This window comes from Haliotis rubra, unplaced genomic scaffold (assembly GCF_003918875.1).
Source record: "Haliotis rubra isolate DU_JTF1 unplaced genomic scaffold, ASM391887v1 Scf118, whole genome shotgun sequence".
Taxonomy (NCBI): Eukaryota; Metazoa; Mollusca; class Gastropoda; order Lepetellida; family Haliotidae; genus Haliotis; species Haliotis rubra.
In genome coordinates this window covers 2,110,199-2,134,244 of record NW_025765092.1, presented here as the reverse complement: position 1 = coordinate 2,134,244, position 24,046 = coordinate 2,110,199, and the positions used below count along the sequence as shown (strand labels likewise).

General features: G+C 39.3%; 1 long non-coding RNA gene across 1 annotated transcript; it reads right to left on the bottom strand.

Moving 5' to 3' along the window:
• Positions 1–11,820: 11,820 nt before the first annotated feature.
• Positions 11,821–22,800, bottom strand: LOC124259419. Its single transcript, XR_006893832.1, has 3 exons — positions 22,790–22,800; positions 22,644–22,649; positions 11,821–11,965 (listed from the first exon to the last, which is right to left on the bottom strand). It is a non-coding gene; the product is annotated as an uncharacterized LOC124259419 (long non-coding RNA).
• Positions 22,801–24,046: the final 1,246 nt, after the last annotated feature.

Here is a 24,046-nt window from a genome sequence, read left to right as displayed (position 1 = left end):
ATGTCAACGGCTTTGACCACCGCAACGATTACAGGAATGGTTACAACGGCTACAGAAACAGCGCCTACCTCAATTACAACTTGAGACGTGCACGTGGTCGTCAGTATGACAGACGCTCAACCTCTTATTCCCAGAGGCCTTCGCTACATGACATAACTGTATATCGATGTAAGTATCCTTACTCAAATGTCCCTCATACTTATCAAGAACATTTGTTCATTACATTGTAAATGTTCTTTGGATAATTTAAAAAGTGGAAATAGATGAAACGAAATGGTAGGGATATCCAGGCACGTAGCAAGCCATTTTTTCGCGTAAGCCCGATAGGTTGCAAAGCTTCATATTTAGATAGTATTGAGGGCTTTCCTAACCTTTTTAGCAACAATCATGTGTAAGCCCGGGCTTTTTTAATAATGGTAGCTACGCCCCTGGCATCTATCCGGATCATCTTCGGTACCATGGAGAACTCGCACAGACGTAAGGCCAATCTTGAAACTTTATCTCGAAAGCATCGTGCAGTCTGAATCTACTCATCACTTTGGACAATAGCAAGAAAACCAGAAGACGCTAATTTATAAGTGAATAGCTTGTAATGTTCAATTCAACATGCAACACTATTTTGTTCTCGTTTCAGGATGACGTGTTCGATTCCAAGGCACAATGCATTGAAATTTGTTTTAGGAAGACATTGTTCAATACATTATTTATTTAAAGTATTAAATTATTCCGAATTGTATCTACCACATTTTGCAAATAAATATGTAAAACATCAACACTTAGTTGTATTTTTCATTGGCGTGATTCCGATATACAACGTCTGCTACAACGAGAATCTGATGTCAAACGGTAAAGATAAAGCTCTCTTCAGGTGATGACTTGACTAACATCACACTGACCTTCATCGTTAAATAGGGGCGATGGGGTAGGCCACAGAAGAGTGCATTCGTAACTACTCGTCCCTTTCCGTAACCTGAAAGAAGACTCGTACCTCTCTCGTAGCCATTTTATTGAACGTGGTTCTGTCTGAGCGCAAAAGCGCAGAGAGAAAGAATTAGTCTAATCACAGAACAATTTTCATGGGCATGTAACTCTAGTTTACTTGGAAAACAAACATGGCATCCACGCCAAGGAAATTCTTCCGAGTGAACGGTGAATACTTTCCTACGCCATAATGTTAATATATCCTGGTTATAAAAATGCAGGAAACCCAGGTGGACTATGCAATAAATAAAATATACTTGAAGCGTCTGGGAAAGAATTATACAAGCCGAAATGAAAATTATTTCAACAAACTATTTTGACCCAATTTCTTCTCTACATACGCGCATTCTGATTAGCTGGGGGAATATTTCTCCCGGACATGCCTACAAGAAGGGTACGAGTCTCCTTTCAGGTGACGGAAAGGGACGAATAGTTACGTATGCCACTATAGAGGGAGAGAGCGTACCACTAAAAATAAACTTCTTGTTACAGAACAGAATTACATAAATCTACCTAATGTCGTTAGCATTCAGGTGTCATTATAGTAATTCACTTTAGAGTGAAGGGTCAACGTTCAATACCTGTCTAATAGGTTAGCCTGCTGTATCCATGACAACGGCTATGACTACCGGAACGACGAGAATGGTGCTTGTACAATGCTATAGTATGTTACAAAACTAGTTAGCGACAGTAGGAGCATCGCTCCACGAAATCTTAGTACCGCGGAGAACTGACATATTTTTAATGCCAGCCATTAAATGCTAGTTCTAAAACATCGTACAGTCTCAATGTTTTTACACTGAATCCTCGTTTGTTGTTATACTCCAGTTGCCGCAGGCCACAACAAAGAACAAATGTCGTGACCTTGACAGGCCCTTAGGCATTTTCAGTATAGAACGTCAGTGCAAAATAATACCCTGTCTTGACTCTCCTCAGAAACAGATTCCGTTTGGTGTAAAGGGTGAGAGAGTGAGTGAGTGAGTTTAGTTTTACGCCGCACTCAGCAATATTCCAGCTATATGGCGGCGGTCTGTTAATAATCGAGTCTGGACCAGATAATCCAGTGATCAACAGGATAAGCATCGATCTACGCAATTGGGATACGATGACATGTGTCAACCAAGTCAGCGAGCCTGACCACCCGATCTCGTTAGTCGCCGCTTACTGAAGATCAATCCTAATCCGGATCTTCACGTGTTTTGGTGTAAAGGGAAAAATAGCTGTGAATAATATATGAGTAGATCGCCGAAATTCAGAGATGACACCAGGTGTTCGGAAACAGGTAAGCGTGAACGTTTCGAGAATTGCAAGAGACGTCACCACGTACTGCACAGTAAAATAGTGAGTTGTGTTTTACGCATCTTTTAGGGACACGGGGGAGAACATTGTACCCATCATGTGGGGAATCGAACCTGGGCCTCCAGCGTAACGACCGGACGCTTTATACATTATATGGGCTACCCACCTCCCAAGGGCAGTAAAATAAAATACACTAAGCGCCAACAGAAACGTTACCCTCCTACCTTTATGAATTACTTCAAAACTATCAAAGATATGTTAGAAGGTATTAGTTTACAAGAAAGCTTGACAACATAGCTTTATGCAAATCACGAAAACAAATTCTCAAATGCATTCATATTTAAGTGAAATGCATCTTTTTCAGAAGAGTAAAATATTTTCGTCCATGCCGAAATAAACCAAGAACAGTGATTTAGATGTCCAAAAGAAAGGTTGAAATAACATTCTGCTTTGAGACAAAGATAAACCATTTAAAGTCAACTATTACAACAAGAAACAACTGTTGTAGTGTGTAAAATTGTCAAATAATCATTCCTATGATTTCAGTTTTTTAAACCATCTAAAATTATCTCTGTTAACATTTTTACTTGCAAAGTAACATTTTTCCATTTTCTGTTTACAAATAGCAATACCAATCGCCAAAACGCAGCAATATTCAAGCAGTATTTGCATCCATTTCACATGTAGAATGATTCTATAGGGTATAAAGAGAGACTAGAATGCATGATATGATACACAAGTACGAGAAATATGCCACGATTAACAGCTGAAGAGAGAGAAAGAGCCATTGGGATGGTGCAGATGGGGTCAACATACAATGCTGTTGCCAACGCCCTCGGATGCCACCGTATGACGGTTATAAGACTTATTCAGGGCTTCAGAGAGACTGGGGTCACTGTAGACAGACCAAGAAGTGGACGTGCACACATCACAACGCCAGCTGTAGATAGGTACCTCCGTCATTAAGGAAGGAGGGTAACGTTTCTTTTGGCGTTTAGTGTATGTAGGTTACATCGTCTCCTGGTCTTCCTTCCCGACACACTCGTCCGTCTGAGGGAACAGCCAATCCTATTAATGCACAATGCATTTAAGAAACCGGACAAAAGTAACCTATGTTATATTTAGGATTACGCTTTCTCAGCAAACATCTGGGATTAGAGACTTCTCTCTCAGAGTGAGGTACCAAACTGTCAGCACAGGAACTCAGCGATCAGCATACAGACACGTGTGTCATCATTGCAGCCAAAAACCTTGTGAAGTATTGTAATAGCATTACCAAACGTAGGGAAGTCTCGTGACACCTCGCGACCTAACGTGGATTAGATTTGCATTAGAGAACCGTCATGAATACCGGGATTATGAAGGTAGACGTCCTGCAACTGAATGAGCAGCACAGCACAGCAAGTCGACATCTACTACTGCCAAGTTGACCCCGAAACTATTGAAGCATAGGAACAATATCCAGATTCCTTTTCATCTTAGAAAGTAATTTTTAAATTGCTGGGAAATTTATTTTCACTTTTCATAAAATCCTTCACCATGCACGTGTCTTGAAATTCCTTAAACTGTAGGTTTTAAAGGCATTATCCCACTTCTGGGCAAAGGCACGTGACTAATAATAATAGTTAAAAATCTCTGAAAATTAGAATTATAGACCCAGTACATTCATAATTTGCTCACAGGTCTGAAATGTTATTCAATATCATCAGCCCAGATACCATTTTGAAATTCCTTAAACTGTAGGTTTTAAAGGTATTATCCCACTTCAGGTAAAAGGCATGTGATTAAAGATAATAGTTAAAAATCTCTGAAAATTTGAACTATAGACCCAGTGCATTCATAATTTACTTGGAAGTTTGAAATGCTATTTACTATCATCAGCCAAGAAAACTTCTTGAAATTCCATAAACTGTAGGTTTAAAAGGCATTATCCCACTTCTGGTCAAATGCCTGTGATTAATAATAATATTTAAAAATCTTTGAAAATGTTAATAATAGACCCAGTAATTTTCATAATTTGTTTTGAAGTTTAAAATGTTATTTGCTATCATCAGCCCATAAAGCTTCTTGAAATTCCTTAAACTGTAGGTTTTAAAGGTATTATCCCCCTTCAGGTCAAAGGCATGTGATTAAAGATAATAGTTAAACATCTCTGAAAATTTGAATTATTGACCCAGTACAGTCATAATTTCCTTATTAATTTGAAATGCTATTTACTATCATTCTCCCAGATAATATCTTGAAATTCCTTAAACTGTAGGTTTTAAAGGCATTATCCCACTTCTGGTCAAAGGCACGTGATAAATAATAATAGTTACAAATTGAACAATTGACCCAGTACATTAATAATTTGCTGACATGTTTGAAATTCTATTTACTAGTATCATCAGCCAAGAGGAAATCTTGAAGTTCCAGTAAAATTCTCACAAGGTACACAACGAATAAAAAGAAATTCTGCTTAGTGTATGAGTATTTCTTACATGTGAATCTGCACATGGTAACTTTGAAATATAATGAAGATATGGCATCTGCAAAGCTTTAAAAGTCATTTTTTCAGTCATTCCTCCATTTACAGTTTTCATTTACAGAGTTAGAAATTAACATAAGCCTTCTTGCCCTTCTGCCCCTCTGTATCAAAACTCAATACAGTCACGAACACTTGGGATGGACTCCATTTCTGAACCTTCATTGTTGAGATGTTTGTAATTCAGGTTCTTGAATTTCTCAATCAGAAAATGACATGCTTCTTTCACTGCTTCATTCAAAGCGTGGTGTGGTGTTGCACTGTGAAGAAAACAGAAAGACATAATCAATGTACCATGTTTGCATTAACTAACTACATCAAAAACATTCACAAGAAAATGGCCACCAACATACTTAAAAACCATGGAAAGTACTTTGAATAAATTGAAATGGCAGTTGCAAAGTGAGTGGATTGGACAAGAGCGGAGTAGAGAGGAATGGGTGGTGTGAGTGAAGTAAGTTAGTGAGTGAGTGGGTGAGAGGAGCGGAGTTGAGTTGAGAGGAGTGGGTGGTGTGAGTGGAGCAGAGCTGAGTGGCGTGGTGTGAGTTGAGCGAGGGAAGAGGGTTTAGTGAGAGTAGCGTAGTGGGTGGAGTGACGGGAGCGGAGTGAGTCGAGCAAGGGAAGAGGGTGTGGTGAGAGTAGCGTAGTGGTCGGGGTGACTGGAGCGGAGTGAGTGGGGCGAGGGAAGAGGGTGTGGTGAGAGTAGCATAGTGGGTAGGAGTGACTGGAGCGGAGTGCGTCAGGCGAGGGAGAGGGTATAGTGAGTAGTGTAGTGGTTGGAGTGACTGGAGCGGTGAGTCGATGAGGGAAGAGGGTGTACTGGAGCTTAGTGGGTGGAGTGGAGCAGAGGGCGAGCAAGGGAAGAGGGTGTAGTGAGAGTAGCATAGTGGGTGGAGTGACTGGAGCGGAGTGAGTCGATGAGGGAAGAGGGTGTAGTGAGAGTAGTAGTGGGTGGAGTGACTGGAGCGGAGTGAGTCAAGCGAGGGAAGAGGGTGTAGTGAGAGCAGCGTAGTGGGTGGAGTGACTGGAGCGGAGTGAGTCGAGCGAGGGAAGAGGGTGTAGTGAGAGTAGCGTAGTGGGTGGAGTGACTGGAGCGGAGTGAGTCGATGATGGAAGAGGGTGTAGTGAGTGTAGCTTAGTGGGTGGAGTGACTGGAGCAGAGTGAGTTGAGCAAGGGAAGAGGGTGTAGTGAGAGTAGCGTAGTGGGTGGAGTGACTGGAGTGGAGTGAGTCGATGATGGAAGACGGTGCAGTGAGAGTAGCGTAGTGGGTGGAGTGACTGGAGCGGAGTGAGTCAAGCGAGGGAAGAGGGTGTAGTGAGAGCAGCGTAGTGGGTGGACTGACTGGAGCGAAGTGAGTGTAGCGAGGGAAGAAGGTATAGTGAGAGTAGCGTAGTGGGTGCAGTGACTGGAGCGGAGTGAGTCGATGATGGAAGACGGTGCAGTGAGAGTAGCATAGTGGGTGGAGTGACTGGAGCGGAGTGAGTCAAGCGAGGGAAGAGGGTGTAGTGAGAGTAGCGTAGTGGGTGGAGTGACTGGAGCGAAGTGAGTCGAGCCAGGGAAGAAGGTATAGTGAGAGTAGCGTAGTGGGTGCAGTGACTGGAGCGGAGTGAGTCGATGATGGAAGACGGTGCAGTGAGAGTAGCGTAGTGGGTGGAGTGACTGGAGCAGATTGAGTCGATGATGGAAGAGGGTGTAGTGAGAGTAGCGTAGTGGATGCAGTGACTGGAGCGGAGTGAGTCAAGCGAGGGAAGAGGGTGTAGTGAGAGTAGGTTAGTGGGTGGAGTGACTGGAGCGGAGTGAGTTGAGCGAGGGAAGAGGGTGTAGTGAGAGTAGCGTAGTGGGTGGAGTGACTGGAGCGGAGTGAGTGGAGCAAGGGAAGAGGGTGTAGTGAGAGTAGCGTAGTGGGTGGAGTGACTGGAGCGGAGTACGTCGGGCGAGGGAATAGGGTGTAGTGAGAGTAGAGTAGTGGGTGGAGTGAATGGAGCGGAGTGAGTCAGGCGAGGGAAGAGGGTGTAGGAGTAGCGTAGTGGGTGCAGTGACTGGAGCGGAGTGACCTCGGCGAGGGAAGAGGGTGTAGTGAGAGTAGCGTAGTGGGTGGAGTGACTGGAGCGGAGTGAGTTGAGCGAGGGAAGAGGGTGTAGTGAGAGTAGCGTAGTGGGTGGAGTGACTGGAGCGGAGTGAGGAGCGAGGGAAGAGGGTGTAGTGAGAGTAGCGTAGTGGGTGGACTGACTGGAGCGGAGTACGTCGGGCGAGGGAATAGGGTGTAGTGAGAGTAGAGTAGTGGGTGGAGTGAATTGAGCGGAGTGTGTCGGGCGAGGGAAGAGGGTGTAGTGAGAGTAGCGTAGTGGGTGGACTGACTTGAAGGGAGTGAGTCGAGCGAGGGAAGAGGGTGTAGTGAGAGTAGCGTAGTGGGTGGAGTGACTGGAGCCGAGTGCGTCGGGCTAGGTAAGAGGGTGTAGTTAGAGTAGCGTAGTAGGTGGAGTGCATGGATGGACTGACTGGATTTAAGTGGAGTGGAGTGAGCGGATGGGAGCAGAGCAGAGTGATTGGAGAGGAATGAGTGATATGTGATACGTTTTGTGTCTATAAACATTCTAGTAATTTTAGTTATATCAAGCATTTGGTTTACCAAACTGGTATTTGGGACACTTAAAAAGTGTAACATTAAGCTTAACATCTTCACTCATGCACTGTATGTTATCATTAACTATTTCAGTTACCTTTACAGGTATGTAACAGGATACAAATCCTGCCTTTACTTCCTGATACAGATATCTCTGGAGAAACATTGTGTGACTCTCTCCGCAACCATTCCCGTCGCCACTGTAAGGAGAGTACACTTTTTGCTAGTCATACATAGGCGAGGTTGAAGAAACATTGACTTACTAATTACCTCATTTCTTATAAACCATCAAAACAAAATTAAAGAATAAATAGAAATGGCAGTTTCATTTAGTTATGTTAACGTAAGCTATACCAAAGGTGAATTATATGAATGTGCATTAAACTTTTAGGCTTTCGTGGGTTTGAACTTTCGTGGGTTTAGTCTGTTACATAACTACACATCAATGCAGAAAACACCCTTTAACTTTGGTTACTGTACTTGCAGTGTGTGCTAAAATCTCTCAAGTTTACTGGACTGAAAATTTAAATTTGCATTATTTTCAGCATTTTTAGTCTCACTTTATGGACTGGAAGTGTGTGTGTTCTTACTTGACAAGAACAAATTTTACCAGACTTGGCTATTAGACTAGTGGGTAAAGTCGAGGACTGTACTTCAGTTTCTTAGGATATGTTCATAGAATGTATGAATCGTTGGATATTGATCTCACCCCAGGAACCTTATTAGTTTTCATTAGGATTCCATCTTGATATTGTGTAGTGTATCATTCCTAATTGAGTTTCTTTTGATGTGAGATGTTCTTGGATATTTTTTCCTCATTCTGCTATTGCATTCTATGTCATATCAGTTTTCTGTGTATCTCATCTTCTTGTTGTTTCTCCAAGATACAGTATATTTTTTTAAAGACTTTATAACATACCTTCATTGATACTTCTGAAGTTTTGTCTAATACTGTCTTGAAATTCTGTCATTAATATTTCTTGCTCAATGAAAGTTTTCTTTAAATCTCTCAATAAATGATCAATGTATCTGAAACGTAATTTTCCATCTAACTCATACCAGGTTTGGGAACACATAATTCCTTAATAAAGTTATATGTGTTTTTCTTTATATTTCAAGTGAAATATTTCATGTTTCAATTCACTTCAAGCATAGTTTCCAATTCATTTAGCTTCTGGATTATTTATACAGTGTGGTAATTTCCTAAATCATTTGAGGGATCAAAACGAAATTTCAAGCCCCATGTTAATACATGTATATACTATTATCAAATTCTTGAACACACATGGGGTCATCCTTTTGAAAATACGTATACATTTGTAAGAGATAATCTCAGACCTTCAATAGTTTTCATTTCCCACCTTTGTCCTTTTTAACTGGATAATGCCAAGGATAAATTGACTTCATTGACAGAATTTCTCATACAAATGTCATTGAAATTCCATGCATATATACAATGATACATAGAATTATAATAATAAGTATACCAATAAGACTTCCTTCACAAGTAATGTATAAAACTGTGTGGAACAATCCAACACAAAAATATATTGGATAAATTACAGTATTTTTAACATTGCAGGGTGATATTACAGAACAGTTCAGTCGGTGGTAATACATCTGGTAGAATATAAATCAAATATTAATTTACCTGTTTGTGTTAGCATTCAGGTGAAGATAGCCATTCTTCTTTTTCTTCTTCTTTAAAATTATTTCTATATCAGTGCCTGTACTATGACAAGTGTTCATGAAGGAAACATTGTACTATCTGCTAAAGGTATTGTAAAACCTTTGGTTATGAACCCAGAAGTCAAATGTTCTTACACTCTTAATTAATTCCAACAACCCTCAACTATTTACCAGTTAGACACTAACACTGACACTGGGGATGGGTAGAGAAGGGCTGGGGTGGTAGTGGTGGTGTCTTGGCAGCTGAGGGAGGAAGTGGTGCAAACAGTTCACAACCTAATTTGGTGGCATTTTGGGTAATTGGGAATACACATTCATTTTTGTCATGACAGTAACTTTGCAAGAATTAAGAGCAACCACAAATGTAGTTCCAGTTTGGTTTAGGTGTCTAATGTATATATAGGACTTTAATTAGTTACTAAAATAGTGTGTGTGTGTGCAATTCTTTAACATCACTTTTATACTTTGTTAATATCATCTTGAAATAGAAATATTTAAGAGTGTTTTGCTACATAACATCAGAGACCATATAATACATTATATGATCATATAATATATTATATGGTCTCTGATAACATCAATGTTGCTATTTTTGATTTGTACACCATAGGTTTAAACTTATGTTGAAGGGCTAGATGTGTGATGACTATATTACATGTCACCTAATGGCAGAGACCATATAATAGCTATTATATGGTCTCTGCTAATAGTATGTTAATACCGCCAACCATGCACAGTACATTTTTGGTGTATAACAAAGTATATCTGTTACACCAAGCACATGCTCACCTTTTACATGTTACCTCCCCCAATAAAGAAGATGCTTTCCTTACACATGAATGCTATGTTATCTAGATGTACTATAAGAAACAGTCCCATTTCATTGTTTTCAAATGAGTCCAGTTATACAATTATACAGTGTCATATCTGGGTTGTATTTCTCACTTTTGCTGCAAACATTGTAATATGTATTGCAGAAAACAAATTCCAGTATTTGACAGATGATATTATGTACTATACTTGTATATCAAAGGTTGATTATAATCAATGAACAGATGTATAGATGAATTGCAATCATCTTTGGATATGAGTGTTTGTCTGTTTCTAGACTTGCTTGAACTGAATTGGTGAAAGTGGAATTGGTTAAAACTGTCTGTTAATGGCTGAATCAACCGAATAGAGACCAGCTTGAGTTAGCACTGACTGTGCAGACTTGCCATAAACATGTCACCAGGTGCTTCCCTAATTGTTGTCTGTTCAGATCTGTTGCTGCTCACCAGATTGTTGAAACAAGAATTCCAAAGAGGAACTGACTCTATGCATATTCCATCTTAATGCAGTGAAAATGTATAGCTTTTAAGATATGGCATGTTTTCGTATATAATGCACATAATAATTAATGAAACAGTAGTAGACCAGCATTTGTGTATTTATTGCTTACTATATTTAAAATTCTTTTTTGTTAGATACCCTATAAGGCTCAATATGTTTTTGTATGACATGAAGCAGCATAGTGGCACATATGTTACTGATATTGAATCGAAATTAGGACAAAACAATGTATAAATATACTCATGCCAATAATGGTTCACCCCCTTCATTTTTTTTAATTGGAGAGGGTGTGTTGGGTTGGGGTGTGAGGTGTGTTTGGGGTTGGGGTGGGGAGGCGGGTGACAACCATTATTGGCATGAGTATATCTTAAGATATTCGGTAAAAGTGTAGGTCCTGGATGTGATTTTAATTGTTTCTCTAACAAAATCTATAAATTGTGAAAGAATAGTGATAATGAGTAGTTTGGACTGCTTGGTATTCTTCAGTAAAATATATGTTATGCAGATCAGGAGCAGGTATGTGGAAGTATATGGGATATCCAACATATATCCAGTGCAAATCATCAACCGTAGGAATGTTCAGTAATAGACGGTAGAATAATGCCTATAAATGGGTTCGGTCATAGAAATACCAGCACGTATATATGTCTAAAGTGAAATGGTGTGTCAGCTTGCGCTTATGATTAAAGCACTTAAGAAGAAGAGCCACTTTTAGCAATATTCCAGCAATATCACAGCGAACCCATGTCTTTGGCGCCTTAACCGCTAGGCTACCTCACCTCGCATGAAGAAGAAGAAGAAGAAGAAGAAGAAGAAAAAAGAAGAAGAAAAAGAAGAAGAAATTATTTTCTCAAAGTGTCACATGCTGTGGTACAAAATGTATAAACATATTATGATGCATTAAAAAGAGCACCCGGCCAGTTGGCCTACGGGACACTAATTACTTGATGGTACAAATAAAATATAAAAGTGAATAAGATAGTTAAAACCACACACACACACACACACACACACACACACACACACACACACACACACAGACACAGAGAGAGAGAGAGAGTAGGTAGGTTGTGTTAAACACAGATAAATATTACAGGTTTTAAGCAGCTATGAAGATATATGTGACCTGCATATGCATGCATAATGCAGCATATCCAATACAACAAAAGAAAACATTCTATTCCCCGCCCCCACTCATCCCACACCCAATTCATGGGGTCATTTTGTAAATATTTCACTCTCTCCGACTTGTTAAGTTATAATTAACTTTTGCATCATGCGATGTTATGGTCTGACAAAAATATTCATCGTATCAGCCGATTAATGATGAAACCCATGTCATGCCGACAACATCCTATTCTCATCTATTTTTGCAATTCTTTTGCTCAGTTTCTACATTCAAATTTCGGGCTAGTGAATTATTTTGTGGGCTAGTAAATTTCAGGCATAGGCAGCCCGACTGGGTAACAACATTTGGAAACTAGTTCGCACACTGATTTGTAATATATTAAACATGCTATGCACACCCACTCTCACCTTTCAGTCTGAATGAATAGAACATAGCCGGTGTACAACCTCCCTCGTCTTTCATTCTGTGTGGCTTAGTTTTATATCCGATATACCCTTCTCGTCTTTCATTCTGTGTGGCTTAGTTTTTGTTATCCGATATACCCTTCTCGTCTTTCATTCTGTGTGGCTTAGTTTTTTTATCCGATATACCCTTCTCGTCTTTCATTCTGTGTGGCTTAGTTTTTTTATCCGATATACCCTTCTCGTCTTTCATTCTGTGTGGCTTAGTTTTTTTTATCCGATATACCCTTCTCGTCTTTCATTCTGTGTGGCTTAGTTTTTTTTATCCGATATACCCTTCTCGTCTTTCATTCTGTGTGCATTAGTTTTTTTATCCGATATACCTTCTCGTCTTTCATTCTGTGTGGCTTAGTTTTTTATCTAATATACCCTTCTCGTCTTTCATTCTGTGTGGCTTAGTTTTTGTTATCCGATATACCCATCATGTCTTTCATTCTGTGTGGCGTTTTTGTTATCCGATATACCCTTCTCGTCTTTCATTCTGTGTGGCTTAGGTTTTTTTATCCGATATACCCTTCTCGTCTTTCATTCCGTGTGGCTTAGGTACCCTTCTCGTCTTTCATTCTGTGTGGCTTAGTTTTTATATCCGATATACCCTTCTCGTCTTTCATTCTGTGTGGCTTAGTTTTTTATCCGATATACCCTTCTCGTCTTTCATTCTGTGTGCTTAGCGATATAGTCTTTCATTCTGTGTGGCTTAGGTTTTTTTATCCGATATACCCTTCTCGTCTTTCATTCTGTGTGGCTTAGGTTTTTTTATCCGATATACCCTTCTCGTCTTTCATTCTGTGTGCATTAGTTTTTTTATCCGATATACCCTTCTCGTCTTTCATCTGTGTGGCTTAGGTTGTTTTTTCCGATATACCCTTCTCGTCTTTCATTCTGTGTGGTGTAAGTTATATATCCGATATACCCTTCCCGCCTTTTATTCTGTATGGTGTAAGTTGTATATCCAATAGACCCTTCCCGACTTTCATTCTGTGAGGTGTAACTTATATATCCGACAGACCCTTCACGCCTTCATTCTGTGAAGTGTAAGTTATATATCCGATAGACCTTTCCCGCCTTTCATTCTGTGAGGTGTAAGTTATATATCCGATATACCCTTCCCACCTTTCATTCTGTGGGGGTAGTTTTATATCCAATATACCCTTCCCGCCTTTCATTCGGTGAGATGTAAGTTATATAACCCATATACCCTTTCCGCCCTTTATTCTGTATGGTGTAAGTTATATATCCGATAGACCCTTCCCGGCTTTCATTCTGTGAGGTGTAAGTTATATATCCGATATACCCTTTCCGCCCTTTATTCTCTGAGGTGAAAGTTATATATCCGATAGACCCTTCCCGGCTTTCATTCGGTGAGGTGTAAGTTATATATCCGATAGACCTTTCCCGCCTTTCATTCTGTGAGGTGTAAGTTATATATCCGATATACCTTTCATGATCGGTGATGGAATTCCTCGACTTTTCTGCCAACCCATTGCATGCAGCTCAGTTCTAATTGTCTCCTTACAGACAGCCACAGTTCCTCTAACAATCATATCCAGCCTTAAGTTTTCTAAACTCCTTCGTTTGATTTAGAAACAAGAATACCAAGCCGCCTCCTGTCACCGACAGTCAATTTTCTGGGCCTACCTGCGCCTCCCTGTTGCTCAATGCCATTTGCCATATTTTTCAAAACACGATAAACAGTGGACAAAAGGATGCCTGTTCTACTTGAAATCAGTTTAGCTGATCTGATGTCCTTGTTATAATACTCTAAAATCAACTTTCTCTTCTCTATATCATCCATACAGAGGATCACTGAAAATGTCGTCTGCTATCAAGTAAACAAAGGGAGATAACTCTTCACAAACTAATGAAAAAGGATTAACGGAGTCGTCTCTCTTGAATGAAACCAAGCACTTGATAGCTGGTCAAGGTTGTTTATACTAGAAATCCAATTAAACATATTCCTAAAATTCTCAATAATTTCTGGTCATACTATATACCATCCCAAAACACGAAGAAGCATGATGAACCAGATACAAACAAACACTAACAAACAAACAATAACACACAAACACACATACCTCATAGGCAACAAAACAAATACATACACACACTTGTGTGTATTTGTGTTGCTGCCCCTGAGAGGTGTTCACGCCTCCTTACACATAGGCAGTAGTAAACCTTAGTGAACATCGTATGATTAGCCCTTGCTACTAGAAGATACCCACAGACTCGACAGCAATCTGGTGCATGTACTGAGTGTATTTCGAACAATGTTTGCGATCTGTCCCCCGATACTTTGAGCTAAATTACATAACACAACAGGTGGGCGAAGTAACATGTACAGATACTGTTTAGGACATGCATCCATCTTTCGCCAACACATAGTGTTAGCATTCATTTTCAGTGATCAAGTCATGAGGTTCCTTGTTGTAGTTTGTTTGTTTGTTTGTTTGTCAGGATGCAATCCCAATACGTTTCTTTATCTCGTCGGCCAAGTCGTCTGCAATGGCAGTGAAAGGTTTAGCTTTGACAAGCATTTCCAAATAAGAATATCAGATATTACGTTTTCATCACAAGAGACGCACCTGTACACGGGCGGCACTGGATCTAAGATTGTGGACGTAAAACGGCAAGGGCAGAAACTAGGTCTTAACTAGGCTAATGGACACACTTGCACCGACATGATGTATACGGATATGATCTATGATTCCATTGTAGCTTTCTCACAAACTGCATCCTTCCCATTAGATCATAGTATTGCTATTCCATGGGGAATGAATGAATGAGTGAATGAATGAATTAATGAATGTGTTTATTTCCTCTAGATACATTATTTACAATACATCACTCGCATTATTTCAGTGTAACAAAATGAAAGCATGTTATATGCTGCACTACTCTTTATTCCAAATGTACAATGTGCAGCTTGTGAGCAGTAGGGCGATTGTGTTTTGTAAATGGTAAAGGATGCACATGCAAGAGTATGTTTGTCCCACAACAGGGCATGCACTTCCACAACGGCGGTGCAAACTGAGATCAGAAAACCTTTTTGTTATTTCACGGCAGAATTAAAATTCAGGGCGAGCGGAGACACAGGAAGAATCTGACAGCCATACTAACAGAATTGCAATAAGATAAGGCCGATACACTTACGTTTTGTTCAAGTGAGAAGATCTGGATGGAAATCATGCATATTGCAGTTTTTACATTCTTGGTCCAACGCAGGTATTACATTCTACATCCTTGTACCGTTGTTTCTTGTTTAACGCTGCAATCCAATTATATGATGATGGATTGTAAATAATCGCCTGTAGAACAGACATTGACAGTGACATCAGTAACAACGACCTACGACGTCAGCACGCAATTTCACACCAACGCCATAGCCCTGTGTCCAACATATCGCCGATCCAATAAACTGTCCCAAGTGTACAATTATATGACACATCTATTGATTGCTTTACTTGATACAAAGTGACTTAAGTAAACATCAGCTGTCTGTATACCTACGTTTGTGCCTCTAGAAGCTGTGGTATTTACAAACAACATGTAAAAGTAATAATTCTACCATGTAATGTCAATCTAAACATGTGTAATAATGTGGCCGGCATTAAAGTTACATTCTACCATGTGATATCAACCGTAACATATGTAATAATGTTTCCGAGCACCAAGGTTACGTCATATTCTGCAACATTATCCCAACAAAAGTCAATGGAAGCAGCATGTTCGTTACACGCTTTGATAAATGATCTCGTCACTACCGCTTATATTTATTGTTATCAGCACTTGCAGTGTCCATGTGTAACAGATTTGATTGATTATCTCATATATATCACACATCTACAGACATGTATATAAAGGATTGATCCCCTACACAGATATCGTCTTTGCAAGTTTAAGCTCCAGGTAAGTGCAATTCTGCTTTGGGTCTTTGTACATACATTTATAGATCCAGGATTCATTCCTGAACTCCTGTAATGCATCTAGTGAATGCTCTTGGTGATTAGCATCTCGGTTCATGTTATTATTTCTATTGACAAAGGTAAAACGTTATGGATACCAACTTTTGTAAGCTACAGTAAGGTTCAATCCAACTGTGAGTCTTTGTACATACATTTGAACCTAAATCCGTTCCCATGGTATGAATTATATTATGTGCCAGATCTCTGGAATCTGATATCGTTTTATCTCTCTCGTGTCTCAAGATTGTGACAATGCAAATGAAACACGTCTTCCTCCTCCTTGTCGTCGCTGTCGCTGCCGCTAGAGCATACAGAACGACTGGTTACATGAACAGATCTCCATACAGTCGCTATGGTTATGGCTACGAGATTGAAATGCCTGACTTCCCCGAGTTCGAATACCCTTTGTACATGTTAGGACGTGGTGGTCGACATGGAGGACGTGGTGGTCAACGTGGAGGACGTGGAGGACGTGGAGGACGCCGGTCACAGAACATATACAACAGATTCGCCACGCTTGCAAGAATGGAAGCTTACGATTTGATCTAAAGTAGGTATAAAGTGGAGACCGCTGAATAATCGCTTTGGATTCAGATCCTCATAATTCAACCACTGCGCTTCCTTTTGAAGTGGTTATGTTAATGACTAAATTTTGTCGTCATGAATTAGTAGTGTAGATGATCGCGATTCAGAAGTGGCATATGGCTGTATAAATGTATTGTGATGGTTTGAGTTCGTGCGTACTGGGAATCTTTAGCTATCGAATTGAATCTTATGTTCTCGTTTAGTCAACAGTAGGGTAACATTTTGACAAAAGAGTTGCCTTATGAAGACCCGGGTTTGAGAATGTTCTCGTGTCACTCGTAGTGATACAGGTCTGAAACTCTGTCTGTGAACATTGTTCCATCATTACACCTTAAGATGCTAGAATGAGATGCAAAGATGTACACCTGAAACGTTTAGAAGTTTAAGGGTGTTGGTGTCATGATCAGATTCTGCAACTGACAGTTCATGTGTATTTTTCAGGGTGACTTCAGAGTGGACTGAGACGGGACATATGTCGGAGATTACCGTTACGATAATTTATATTATTTTTTTATAATTATTTGTGTGAAAATAAAATGAAAACTACCCGTACGTACATGACTTGTTATCTATGAACACACACGCAAGGGTTTGGGTAACATGCTGACATACCCAGATATGAAAGGGGAATCTGGAATCCTACCCACAATCACTGGGTCTCTAGCTCCCCCAGGGACGCAGCTCTACACAGGGACTTGAGGCCTTTCAGGGGATAAGCCACTCCTGCCCCCACACGTTTTAAGCTTTAAGCAAACAAAAATATTTGAGTATAAATTACGTCTTTGAGACTTCTCATGGTTTTAATTCAAATCGTATCAACTACTTTCCGTGAGACCGACTGCTAGGCATTATGGATGCATGGAGAGTCTGCCAAGAAAGTCGCTGGTTGGAAAGACTTTGAAGGAAAGGCTTCGTTCCTTGATGCATGGGTCATTTGTCACTGATCAGATGACCATAGTTATACCAATACTTTCAATGAATCAAATTTGCAAGCATGTGTAGTGTAAAAGTTTAAAATTTAAGTAATTCTATATTTCATTTAATTCTGTGTGAAACTTGTGACGATTGTGTTGGATGTGACGTTCCAGGAAGACGTATACACCCACACTGACAGTCAGTGTACTCTCCTCCTTGCTAATCTGTAAAGTGTGTTTTGGTTGGGAATTTCTGCTCGGGTAAGTAAAACTGGTGCAACGAATTTGGCCAAGACGTTTTAACACAGACTTCCAGTATATGAAAACTCGTTCAATAATCATTTAACAATCATGGTAAAACAGTCAGTTCTCTTCCACTGGTGTACTCAGATGAGTTCGAGATAAGACCATCGTGCCTGTTTCATATCTAAATCTCTGCATTCAGACTTTTGCCTGTGCCTGTGACGAATCATGTCCACCTGACATGCTACACTCATATTTTTGTGAAAACACCGTATCATCTGAATTCGATTGTGAATCAAAAACACTTTTGTGTGTAATGGGAATTGTTCAATGGACTCTTATAATGGATTTCTATGGTCATGTCTCCAGTATTGATAGTGTGATGTTTGCACGATTCACATAACACCATATGAAACATACACTACACACAAAAAGAAACGTTACCCTCCTTCCTTAATGACGGGGGTACCTATCTTCAGCTGGCGTTGTGATGCGTGGACGTCCACTTCTGGTCTGTCTACGGTGACCCCAGTCTGTCTGAAGCCCTGAATAAGTCTTATAACCGTGATACGATGGCATCCGAGGGCTTTGGCAACGGCATTGTATGTCGACCCTATCTGCACCATTACAATGTCTCTTTCTCTCTCTTCAGCTGTTAATCGTGACATATTTCTCGTACTTGTGTATCATATCATTCATTCTAGGCTCTCTTTATACCCTACATAATCATTCTACATGCTTTGGCGATTGATATTGCTATGTGTAAACAAAAAATGGAAAAAATGTTATTTTGCAAGCAAAAATGTTAACAAAGATAATTTCAGATGTTCCAAACATTTTTTCACAATATCACAGACACGGTTTACTTGTTTTCACTAATGCAAATCAGCAGAAAATGTGTTAAAAGACTGAAATCATAGGAATGATTATGTGACAATTTTACACACTCTACAACTGTTGTTTCTTGTTTTAATAGTTGAAAAATGGTGACTTTAAATGGTTTATCTTTGTTTCAAACAAGGTTTATATTTCAACCTTTCTTTTGGACATCTACATCACTCTTATTGGTTTATTTCGGCATGGACGAAAAAAGGGCAATTTTACTCTTCTGAAAAAGATGCATTTCACCTAAATATGAATGAATTTGAGAAATATTTTTCGTGATTTGCATAAAGCTGTGTTGTTCAGCTTTCTTGTAAACTAATACCTTCTAACATATCTTTGATAGTTTTTAAGTAATTCGTAAATGTAGGAGGGTAACATCTCTTTTGGCGTTTAGTGTATATGCATCGGATAACATGATTCACAATACATGTGGTGTATCATTACATCTTTCTCTATAATTCACAATATTTTACATGACATATCAAATGCATCATTGTTCAAGCTTCACACAACACGATTTAACTTTTTGTCTTTGTACACATTTATACTATATGATACCACTACACATGAGTACACGGCTCACAACAGCAAATGCCACTTTCAGTTTCTTATAACAAAACCAGTTAGAGAGAATTCGTTAAAACGTTTAAAATTCACTTGAGAAAATGAAGCATCGATATGTTCATTTGAAATACATCAACCAAGTGAGTCGCCTCTTGTATGGGTTGCTGACCTACATCTTCACGGGTTTCATTACTGTATGAACTCATATTTTCAGTAACATGCGTGGACCTACAATGTTTGTTTCAAGCTTAGTAAATGTATCTAACATAGAGGCAATTAGCACAAAATGTAAACATAACAAATGCAGATTCCAATTCGCTGAGTTTTACAGATAGTAGTAGAAAGTTCTGAAGGTTGTAATTGGTTTAGACGTATGCATATAGCACTACACACATATCATTTAAAATATTCTTGAAAGTTAAGCACATTAGGTTCTATTAAACGTTTCTCTTGATGTGTTGCTTTCGAGTGAGGTATGAACAGAGATCATGTATTGTTTGTGTATCGTGAGTGTTTTTGTTTTTTCATTTACTACATTGTCATTTTCGATATAAAAACAACAACAACATATTTTCTCCTGTACAAGTAAAACATGAATTCCCTGTGCATTTTGTCAGTTGGTCTACAGTGATGATATAATCTTAGATGGTACGTTTCTGACATTAGTCTACAATTACCGTGTCTAAATCTTGTCAGTCTCATCTGTAAAGGAATATCAGTGTATATATGACAGGGCTCCAGATAATTTGTCAACATCAGGAGTACGTACTCCTTATTTTTTCAAATTATGAGTACTGGAAAACAATAAGAGTACATTTAGAGTACTGAATGAAATTTAATGGTGTGTCATTAAACTTGTGCTTCGTTTCATATATGCATGACAGCATTGCTACTCTGGTGTAAACGGTCAATAAACTATTAAACAATACTTTTTCAGATAAATATGTCTGTAAATGATTCTAAGACCGTACACAATTGCTGTGGTGCGCATCTGCTACGTTTTCTAAATTATTTCCTACCGTATCGTGTATATTTTTTATCCGTACATACGCCGATACGGCCCTTATCTGTAGCCCTGAATTTAATATATATATATATATTGCAACGTGTAAAAGTGTTTTTCCTAGAACATAAATGGAACATTTATTCCAGTTGTTTAAGTTAGCATACTAGTTTTGTTTAAGATTACCAGTCTTATTTCAAATAACCTGTTAAAACTTACCCAGCATCCTGGCTTATTCCTACGTTACCAAACCCAACTTGTCGATCCTTTGGAAATTTTTCCTGCCTCTTAAGACATAATGCGTATTTGGCATATGCCAGTTAGTATTTGATCGAAAGAGGGACGATTTGACCAACCTGAAGGGGGCGTTAGGGCTGCATAATGAATTCTTGTGTAAATTCCCCAGAAGTGGTAGGGAAACACAACCTAAAACAGAACGTGACTGATATGTGACTTTGCATCAAGAGGTCTAAGCGTCAAACAACGCTGATGAGGTGGCCTCATTCTGTCTGGATTAATTAATCGACACCAATACTTAACTGCTCGTCAGCTGCAGTGGCGCTGAATGGGGACAGTGCATTTGAATACAAGATATAAAGTCCACTCCAGAAATCTTTCAAAATGCTTTATCAGAAGCTATGATCAATGTCGGTTTTTACTTGACAACACCGAGGTGTCACCTGAATTGTTTAATCATAATTAACCGCCCTCAGCGTTGTCACACATCTTCCACTTGTCACCCGTCCATTTACCCGTCCATTGTTCGCGTGAATAATCCCTACATGTGTTAGTTACGTAACGGGATCTGCGAAGGTGTTGTTGCCTGAAGGAGAACACACGGTGATCAAACTGTGACTTCATTACTGAGATGTCACATTAGAAATGGTAAACATAGGATAGGAATAAAACTTAATACACATATTTAAACATAATTAAATACATGAATATCAAACCTACTCAAACGAAATTTGAGTCACTCTCACATTTACCTTCCCAGCTTTCCTACGTGTACTGATTTCTCTCTTGTATTGAATTTAGATACTCACAGTGGATCACCGTTTGTATTAAGAGACTTAACTGTGAAACTGTGTTCCACAGGAGATATTGCTTGTGTGAGATCAACGTTATCCCCTAGGAGATATAGTTTTAACAGTAGATTTTGTGTAATGCCCTGACATCATCATTTACATGACACACAATGCTATGACGTCAAACAACTTGATGATATAATCTCACACTCGGCAAGCCTCGGATATTTGTAACTTCATCAACTCGTGGTGATATATTTGATATGAAAAGACACTCAGGTGACATTCTCTATGTCTATTAGATAAAAAAGGGATGACAATATATGGATGAACAACTTCTATTTAACAGTGGCACCGGCGTTTCGGTGTAGGTTCCAACATCTTTATCAAGCGGTGTTAAAACTTGTGTTCGGTTAAAAGGTCCTAGTTAAAAAAGTACCCAGAAAATGTCCAAAATTTGCATAAATAAACAAGTCCTCCGAAAACATAAATTTAAGACTTTAATCTGTCATTTTATGTGATTCCTTTATGTTTAAAAAAATAAATCTTTGATGCCAATCTTGTCAAATTGATAACTAAATAGGTTTCTTACTACAAAAGAACCTTTTTATCAGGACTTTTTTACCAAGGATTTTGATACCGAGGACCCTTTTTCCTATAATCTTAAAACCCATTCCGAAACGTAGCTCTCACTGTAAAATAGAAGTTGTTCATCCATACATTCATTATCCTTCCTTACAGCTCCAACTTCTAAATGCTTCTCAAAGACGTTATATTACACAGCTTGGTTTCATTGAGAAAGATGCGATTAAATTTAACAATATACTAAGAAAATTTGTCCCTTGTGGTATTTTTCGCGATACTCACTGACTGAAATGAAATGAAATTAAATTGTCAATGAATGCAGAAAAAAACTTCGGAACTACAAATTCATCCGATTATCATTTGATTCTAGTCACCTGTCACCTGTCCAAAATTTACAGTTCTTATTTGTCGTGTGAATCGTGTCGTGAGTCGTGTGCACTATATCATAGAAAGATCCGCCCAGCAACATGTGTGATAATACCAATAGCCAGCAGAGGTAGCATAAAATGCAAGTGAAGTCAGCTTTGAGTCGAAATGGAAATGATCAAGGTTGTTTAGCTGGGAATACAATTTTAAATCTTTCCTAAATCTTTGTAAAGTGTAAAAAGTACGTATCGTATAGATAAGACCTTTTCTTCTCAGCATGACACTAACAGTGACAGGGCGTACACTGGCAGTACTTGCATATATTACTCATTCATGTGCCATACACTATCCCTTACACGAGCTATCTACGTTTCTGATAATAATTGAAGGTTTTACGGCTTTATGATCATAATCCGTCGAAAAATTCACCAAAATGAAAACAAGACTGTCGCAAGTACAAGCGATACACCCAATACTAACATTCAATAACATTTCAATTTTCTATGTTTTTAGAACTGTTCGTTTTTAACGACGCAACAGAAGATTGTATGTCTGCTTCTTCAGCCTACTGTGGTAAGAGGCGACTAACGGGATCGGGTGGTCAGACGCGCTGACATGGTTGACACATGTCATCGTATCTCAACTGCACAGATCGATGCTCATGCTGTTGATCACTGGATTGTCTGGTCCAGACTCGATTATTTAAAGACCGACGCCATGTAGCTGGAATGTTGCTGAGTGTGGCGAAAAACTAAACTCACGCACTCAGCCTCCTGTGGGTGCGGTAACCGCTTCTTAGGTACCAGTACAACTCATTAAAGAAAGACGAAGCCGGGGCGTTTCCTCGACTGATGTGGTATAATTTGTTCATGGTCAGTTTTAGGTTAGTCGGATATTTACTAGCACAATACACACCTAAAAGGAAGTCGTTTCTCTGAAGAATGAGATGATGAATTTTGCTGTACAAATTCATGGCTGTGTCGATGGATGTTAACTGTTCAGTCATATACAGTGCTGAGACTTTTACATGGCACTGGTGTGCCTGTGCCAACAAAGACTTGCTTTTTTAATGAAACTGTATGAGTGGCGGGTGTCACTGGTAGAACAGTACAATTCTGCCCTTTTGCGAGAACACCTTTTGTCATCACAAGTTTCATCATCCATGTTATTTGTATCACTGTCTTTTACGTATTTAATGGAAATTGATTCCTCTCAGGCTGGAGGAACGTAACAATCGGAGCTGATGATTTGACCTGTGTTTGTTATCTCACGATGTTCATTTCAAAAACATCTTTATTTAAAAATAGCATGTATATTACTAAATCTGAGTTAGAAACATCTGCATTCACCGGAAACAATAGCGTCAAAGTCGGAGTCAGTAGTATGAGAGAGGGGGGGGAGCCAACGAAACTATCGACTTCATGTCACTTCATGAAAGTTAAATGATTTCCCAACACGTATGTCAGCCGAAGGTTTGTCTCTTTTGATACTGGACGTAATTAAGGCTAAACAACCTCTGTTATGGTAGGGGCGGTGGGGTAGCCTAATGGTTAAAGCGTTGGCCCGTCACGCCGAAGACCCGGGTTCGAATCCCCACATGGTCACAATGTGTGAAGCCCATTTCTGGTGTCCCCCGCCGTGATGTTGCTGGAATATTGCTAAAAGCGGCGTAAAACCAAACTCATTCAGTCTGTTAGAGTAGTAGCTGGAAAGATTCACAACACTTGACAGGCATGCTTGACATAAAACTAACTTGTGTTAACTGGTTTGGATACGTTTTTGGAAGGAGCGACTTCCTACCATGTTCTAAAGTATAGAGAATTCATGGGTCTCTTTCACAATCCAATCGCAAGAATAGCAATAATTTAAAAT